This window comes from Lontra canadensis, unplaced genomic scaffold (assembly GCF_010015895.1).
Source record: "Lontra canadensis isolate GAN:19392208 unplaced genomic scaffold, GSC_riverotter_1.0 scaffold95, whole genome shotgun sequence".
NCBI lineage: Eukaryota > Metazoa > Chordata > Mammalia > Carnivora > Mustelidae > Lontra > Lontra canadensis.
In genome coordinates this window covers 1,148,675-1,156,951 of record NW_022631089.1, presented here as the reverse complement: position 1 = coordinate 1,156,951, position 8,277 = coordinate 1,148,675, and positions in this window count along the sequence as shown.

Below are 8,277 nucleotides of genomic sequence, written 5' to 3'. Positions count from 1 at the left end.
TGCAAAGAATAAATCATAGAACAGTACATCAAAAACTAATGATATACTGTATGGTGACTAACATAATAAAAAATATTAAAAAGGTTAACTTCCTGTATTTACTATCTTTGATGGCACAGAGAGAGGTTCAAGATAGTCAATTATTCCTTGAATCTGTTTTTCTTTCCATAGATAAATGTTTAACACATTCTCACCATGCTCCTTTATAAAATTTACTAAAAGAAAAATGAAAATATCACATGAAACAGGCCTATCAAATTTAATGCACATTAAAATCAGGAACAAACCACAAATGTCTCTCTACAAAATGAGGTACTAAAAATAGAACTTCATTTTTCTCCTGAACCTTTAAAAGTCCTAGTGATATCAAGATCTGGATACAACCAACTAAGCCACTGTGGTGCCCCAACATTTTCAACTTTTATAAAAAATAAAAATTACCTTTGATTTTTTGCCTGTAAAAAAAAGTTATTTAAAATTCCTAATATCTGAAATGAATGAATTTTTAAACAGGTAAAATACTGTGGAAGATGTGCCATTATCATACTAGATAATCACTGGTAACATGTATTAATTAATTATATAAAAATACACTGTAGAAATAAGATCATCTTTACATGGAGAATTTTTTTTTTCATTGTTTAGTCCAACAAGCCCTAGTTACTTAGCCCACTGTTCAAGTGTTCCCAGGGTAGAATGGAAGGCTAAAATAAGAACCTTGACTTCTGTAAAGCAAAGAAGTTATTTTTGGAACATGAAATATATTCAAAAGAATTTAAATAACAATGAAAAATCTTTATTACTCTATTAAATAATACTCAGGGTTTTTTGTCTACATTATTGCATATTAGTGACTTAGCAATAGGAAGAACAGGCTTATTGATTTAGATGTATAAGATGAAATTAATATAGTTTTAACCATGCATGTCTAATCACAGTTTGGTTGATAAATTTGTATCTCAAGATGGTATTGTTTTCTTTTCTATCATCATGTCTTGCGAAAGGCAAATGCCATACTTGAAACAAGCAAGAAATAATTAACATTAAAAGAGTGGGCTGAGAGCATAATCCCCAAAGTACATTGTATTCCATCTTGAATGCTTTTTGCCATTCCTGTTTCCTCTTTTTTTCCTTTAGAAGTCAAACTTATTTTACAGTTTATATATTTGCCTTTTCTAAAACTCTTACAAATACATTAGTTCCAGAAAACACACTAATCTATTTGTTTTTTAGTTTTTCCACTAACATGAATATAAGAAAAATACTTCTGGGATTTTTCTTAATGAAAACATTTAATGATATAATTTAGAATTTACTAAAATATTAATTTATTTAAGACATGTTTACATTTGAAAATAATTTTTACAATTTAAGAATAGAAAAACATTTTCTATATTGTCACATTTCATAAATATATTTTTATTAGCTGCATGGCATTCTTTTCATTTTTTTTTAAACAAACTTTTACATAGTAGGTTTTCGACAAATTTGGTGTGTGGAATATGATTCTTAAAATAAAGGCATTATTTAGATTTTTCCTTTTTATAGAATTAGTCAGTGTTAGAGCATATACTGCTTAATTTCCAGTTCTCAGTTCACAATCTTTGATTGTTCTCATCAGTTCATTTGACTCTTGTCATGGATAGATTAAGTGAAATGTGTCCACAAAAATTTGCAGGTGATGTTTTCATAGACCACTGTACCCTTTTAATTTATTTAATAAATATCTACAGACTGCCTGTCATGAAATGTGCTGTAACAGTCAAAAACCTAAATAGATCGTTGAAAAAAATAAGACACAATATAGAACTCATAGTCTAGAAATAACACACCTAAAAGCAAGACACTTATGTTTACATTATGTAACAAAGTCTCTGCTCACCTAATCTGCCTTCTCAGAATACAAAAAGTCTACAGTTCTTTCAAAGAGGGTCCACCAACAGTACATGTGTAGAAAACCCAGATGATTTCTGCTCATTACTAACATAATGTATTTTTTAAAAAGACTATACCTACACTCAGAAATGGAAATGAATACATTATATTACAATTATATTTGCCAAAGAAAATATATGAAGTGATACTAAAATGAATGTTTAGTCTGTATCACTAAGTATCAAGAAGAAAAACACACAAATTCAACCAGATTCCCTCTTTGTCCCTCCTTTTTGTTTCCCACACTATTCCAATTGTGCTACCTATATCCTGCTTCAAGAATTTCTTTCTTTCTTTTTTTTTTTTTTTTAAATTTAACAGACAGAGATCACAAGTAGGCAGAGAGGCAGGCAGAGAGTGAGGAGGAAGCAGGCTCCCTGCTGAGCAGAGAGCCCGACATGGGGCTTGATCCCAGGACTCTGGGATCATGACCTGAACCAAAGGCAGAGGCTTTAACCCACTGAGCCACCCAGGTGCCCCAGGAATTTATTTTTAAGCCCGTGGTTTCTCTTTCTGCCCTTAGTCAAAGTACTTATGTATTGAATTATGAAAACTGATTCTCATATTATGCTTTTCCGTTCTTTCTTCTTCCTTTCCTCTCTCTTTCTCTCTTTGTCTATCTTTCTTTCTATCTCTTTTTCCCTTCCTCCCTCCCTTCCTCCCTTCCTCCCTTCCTTTCTTCTTTCCTTCTTTCTTTCCTCCTCTTCCTTTCTTCTTCTTCTTGTTTTGTTTTGTTTTTGGCATAAATTGGTAGCTATCTACTCTAACTCTCACATGTTATCAGAGTCCGTTGACCTCAATTAAAATTTTTGAGTTTATTTTTGAGAAGTTAAAACTTCTTGTAAATATCTATTTTATGACTTTCATTTATTCTTAAGGAGATCTTCTGAATAACAAAAAAAAAATTACTTATGTTTTAATAGAATAAAGTAATCCTGCAATGATATTAGTAGTCAGTTGGACATTTAATAAACTTAAACTACATAGTACAATCAATGACTTATTTTCTCACATTTTTGAAGTCTCTTGCTACTTTATCCCTCCAGGAGCTACTTATCTATCACTTATCAATATGCACCTATGCTAAAAATTCTAAAATAATACAAGAAAAAACTATGAGAATTTCCTAGAAGGATGATGAAAAGGGAAATAAATCATCATTGTCTCATCATCCTTAAATTTTCATCTTCTGTTTTTACATTTTCAAAAAAATTTGGCTACTCCAGATATTTTGTTGACATAAATTTTAGAACTAATTTGTTAATTTATTTTAAAAGTCTGCAATTTTTATATGAATTGAATGAATCTCTTTGGTATATTTGCAAAGGTATCTTAGGGCACTGACTTGCCTGCTTTGCTCTGTATGATGTGGTCCTCTGTCATTGTACATTCCACACCCTGAACTCCAGAGGTAGGTTGCCACTAGTATGTTAGCAACGCTTCCTGCACAATTTCAGGATATCTGTCCTCAGTGGTTATGATGAGGCAGAGTAATACTAGGGTATCAAGATTTGCAGTAGGACTGTTAAGATTTGGGGTAATTTTTTTAAAGATTTATTTATTAGAGAGGGGAATGCAGAAGGAGACAATCTCAAGCAGAGTCCCCACTGACTGTGGAGCATGATGCAGGCCCCATACCACATACTCATGGTATCATGACCTGAGCCAAAATCAAGAGATGGAGGCTCAACTGATTGAGCTACCCAAGCACCCCTTGGGATGATTTTTACAATACTTTGTTGCTGGAGGAATGACTATGAGAAACTAGAATGTCAAACTAGCAAAGTTTCCTTATTTGACATATTTGATTATACATTAAAATCACAAAGCCAAAGCTTTGTGATTTTAATAAGTGTAATTATATATTACCAGTACAGTATTAGAATGAATTTTATAAAATGGATTTTCTAAGGTGGGCACTACACAAGACAAATATGTCATTTGACTATATCCAAGCAATTGGGAACCCAATGCCACCTAAAGGGAGACAAATTGTGTCTGTCTGTCTGTCTGTCTGTCTATTTATGTGTGTTTTAAATTCTGGGAGAAATGCTCTTCCCTGAAATTTCCCCACATGTTTCTTAGAATCCAACTTTTATTTATAACTAACATTCTCATTCAATAAAAGAAAGTACACATCTTTACATAAACGTATTCTTAGCCTGGTTGCAATAATTGCCTTTGGGACTATAAAATGAAAATTATAATTACTGGTATAAATTTGTTGAAGAAATGACAAGTTCTTGGGCCCTAGGTACTTAGAACTTTTTTCTAATTCATGTCTTTGACCCAGATATAAAAATGAATGGGTGGCTATATTAATTATTTTATTGCTAAGTAGCAACTTACCACAAGTTCAGCATCTTAAAACAACTCTTGGAATGCCTGGGTGGTGCAGTGGGTTAAGCGCCTGACTTGGTTTTGGCTCAGCTGCTGATCTCAGAATCATGAGATCAAGCCCTGTGTCTGGCTCTGTGCTCAGTGATTCAGTGAAGAGTCTGCTTGGGATTCTCTCTCCCTCCCCTTTGCTTCTCCTGCTCATGCCCTCTCTCTGTCTCTATCTCAAATAAATAAATAAGTCTTTTTTAAAAAGCCTCTTAATTTCTGTGTGTCAGGTGTCTGGATATAGATTAATAGATCTTTTACTTGTGTTCTTCCCAGGCTGAAATGTAAGTTTCAGCTGGGGCTGCAATCTCATCTGACGCTTGAGTCCTCTTCCATGCTCACTGGCCAGAGTTGAGTTCTCTACAGTTGTAGTACTGGGACTCTCAGGTCCTGACCAGGGGGCGCTTCCCACATTCCAGCAATTGGTTTCCTTAAAGCCAATAAGGGATTATCTCAGCATCATTGGGTCTCTCTGTCTTCTAGCCTTTACCTTTTGTAAATCATTCACCTTTTTAGGTCAGACCCACCCTGGATAATCTTCCTTTGGTTTACTTAAAGTCAACTGATTACAAGGCTTAATTATATCTGCAAAATCTCTTCACCTCTGTCATACAATGTTACTTAATTATAGGAGTCATAGCCCATTATATTCACAGACCCCACCACACAAGGGGAAAAGATTATATAGGGCATGCACATCAAAGAGTAGAAATCTTGGGGTTATCTTAAGATTTTGCCTGCCACATCACAAAACTAGCTTTACAAAACTATCTGAGGCCCCACACACTTAGCAATACAGTAGTAGCCCGTTTGGGATGTGAGAGGTATTACAGCAAAATTCTTGGGAGACCCACCTGACAATTACAGAATTATCACCCGAATGAGCTGGAATTAATCCTATGGGCACATGCATATAGGCACAGAAGTGTTGCATGAGCAAAAGGTTGAGGAAGTTCTTCTTGATGAATGGTCAAGGAAGCAATTACTAAAAGGATATGATGATGCAATGTGTTCTACTTATGATCTCTTAAGGAGGGAGGAGTTTGGGAAAAGTCTTAGAAATAGAAATTAGATCTTGTCATATACATGACCTGTGGTTGAGGGGTGTGCCCAGACACATGCTCCCAGATACCTGGACCTGAGTAACTGCTGATGCTGTGCCTGGAGAACATGGACCCTTTTCAAAGCAATCTTTGGAAATGATGGCCTAGAAGCTGATGTAGCATAAACTTCTAAATAGGACAAGAGAGAGAAAGAGAGAGAGGGAGAGCACAAGCAGGCAGAGTGGCAGGCAGAGGCAGAGAGAGAAGCAGGCTCCCCACTGAGCAAGCATCTCCTAGAAAATAAGACCATGGATTCTTCCTCAGGATGTTGGTATCTCAAACTATGAGATGAAAAACTGATTTTCTACTTAAATTGTGAAGAAGAGATATGTCAATTTAAGAAAGGGCTGTCACTTCCATAAGAGTAAAGTTTCTCAATGGAAATTAGTGATTCCCAAAGCTGGATGACCTTACAATCACTTGCAAACTTGTGAAAACACTAATAGCGGGGCCTTGTCATAGACCAAATCAGTAAAACAATTCAGGATGGGACCCAGGCATTTGTGTTGTTTAAAATGTCCCTAGGTGATTGTGAACAGCAAACAGGATTGAGCACCACTCATTCAAAATATTTTTTTCATTGATTTATATGTGTATGAGTCTATTACTAGACTCATTTTTCCCATGTATTGTGTCTATCTTGATGCCAGTAACAAGCATTGCAGCATTATAATAAATCTTAATGTCAAGTGATGTATATCTTCATTCTTTTTCACAGTTGTGTTGGCTATGCTAGGTCCTTTATATTTCCACATAAATTTTAGAATTAGCTTGTTAATATCAACAACAAAAAAGCCTGCTAGTGTTTTGTTTGAGACTGCATCAAATCTATTCAAAGAATATTAACGTCTTTATAATAATGAGACTTTAGACAGATCATTAAGGCATATTGTTCCATTTATTAAAGATTAGTTTATCTCACCAATATTAATTTTTAGAATTCAAGTTGTTGGAAGATGGAAGAGGGACAGTAAAATGTCCTCTAAACTGAGAAGGCATTCTATGACTGAACAACAAAGCAAGCTACTCCACACCATTTATGGAATTTTATTTAGGGCAACTTATTAACAGAGGAGATTGAGGGAAAATGATCTAGGTATTACATAACTATTCCCTGCAATGTCTGGACCTTAATCCACAGATTTTATACAGTATTGTGGTGACGTCAAAGGGTAGTTATCTAAAGTATTGCCATCTGTGCACAAAAGGGGAGATCCGAACAAGCCTTCTCACGTTCTAGTCAAGGCATCCATTAACCTCCAGGGGGCCCAGAGCACCTTAGCCTTAAGGGAGGGCAGCACACAGACATTAGTAAGATGGAGGGCCAAAGATGGAGTCATTGTTGTGAGCACTCCTAAGCAAGTCTTGTATTGGGTCAGATTGACCCAGTCTGGCATAGGGTCAGATCAACCCTAAGGAACTCAATTTACATTTTAAAGATTTTATTTATTTATTTATTTGTCAGAGAGAGAGAGAGAGGGAGAACACAAGCAGGCAGAGCGGGAGGCAGAGGCAGAGAGAGAAGCAGGCTCCCCACTGAGCAAGGAGCCGGATGCGGGACTCAATCCCAGGACACTGGGATCAGGACCTGAGCTGAAGGCAGTGGCTTAACCAACTGAGCCACCCAGGTGTCCCCTCAATTTACATTTTAAAACATTTGTAAATATTATTTGCATTTAAATTTCAAAGTATTTTTGTTAAATTATACACTTTAAAATTGATTTTCATATTACTGGTCTTTTATCTTATCACCTTAATAAATTCACTTATTAATTCTAATAGCTTTTTTGTAGATTCCAATGGATTTTATACAAAATAATGTTGTCTGTGAATAAAGGCAGTTCTACTTATAAATCTGAATGCCTTTAATGTTTATTCATGCCCTATTTCATCACGTAGAATCTGCAGTGTAATCTTTAAAACAAAAAAGAGAATGTACATCCTTGCCTTACTCCTAATCTTAGTGGGGTGAGATCAAGTCTTTTATCACTGAATATGTTGTTAGCTGTAAATTTTATACAGATGCCCTTTATCAGTTTGGAGAAGTCCCCTTCTATTCATAGTGTATGGAGAGTTTATCAACCATCAATGTTGAATTTGTTAAAAACTATTTTAGCACCTATTGAGATGATTAGATTTTTTCTTTCATCTTATATGGTGTATTACATTAATTGATTTATTAAAGTTAAACCAACTTTACATTTCTTGATTAAACCTCATTTAGTCATGATATGTTATCTTTTTTTACATATTGCTAGATCAAATATGCTAACAAATTCCTAAGAACTTTTGCATTTATGTTCATGGTGGATATTTGACTTAGTTTTCTTTTCTTGTAATACCTTTATCAGGTCTGGGTATTGAAACAATGCAGGCATCATACAATGATTTGAGAATTACTCCCTCCCCTTTAATTTTCTGGAAAAGTTTGTGTAGAATTGGTTTTACTAATTTTTAAATGTTTGGTAGAGTTGATCATTGGATTCATATGAGGTTCGAATTTTCTTTCTGGAGAAGGTTTTAATTGAAAACTCAATTTCTCTAATAGATAAATATATTTCCGTCTTATATATTTCTTCTGGAAGGCCTTTAGTAGTTTGTGTCTTTCAAGAAATTTGCCCATTTCTACTAAGTTCTTGAATAAAGTTATTTGTAATAGTCTCTAATTATTACTCTAATATCTGAAGAATTTGTAGTGACACCACCTCTCTCATTCCTGATTTTGCTATATTTACTTATATTGATTTATAGGCACAGAGTTTAAAATTTAGATAGTCGATTTTATACCTGCATTTTGCTCCACCAACTTACCTTTTGGGTGTGAACATGACTTAATAAGGTCTAGTTTTTAATA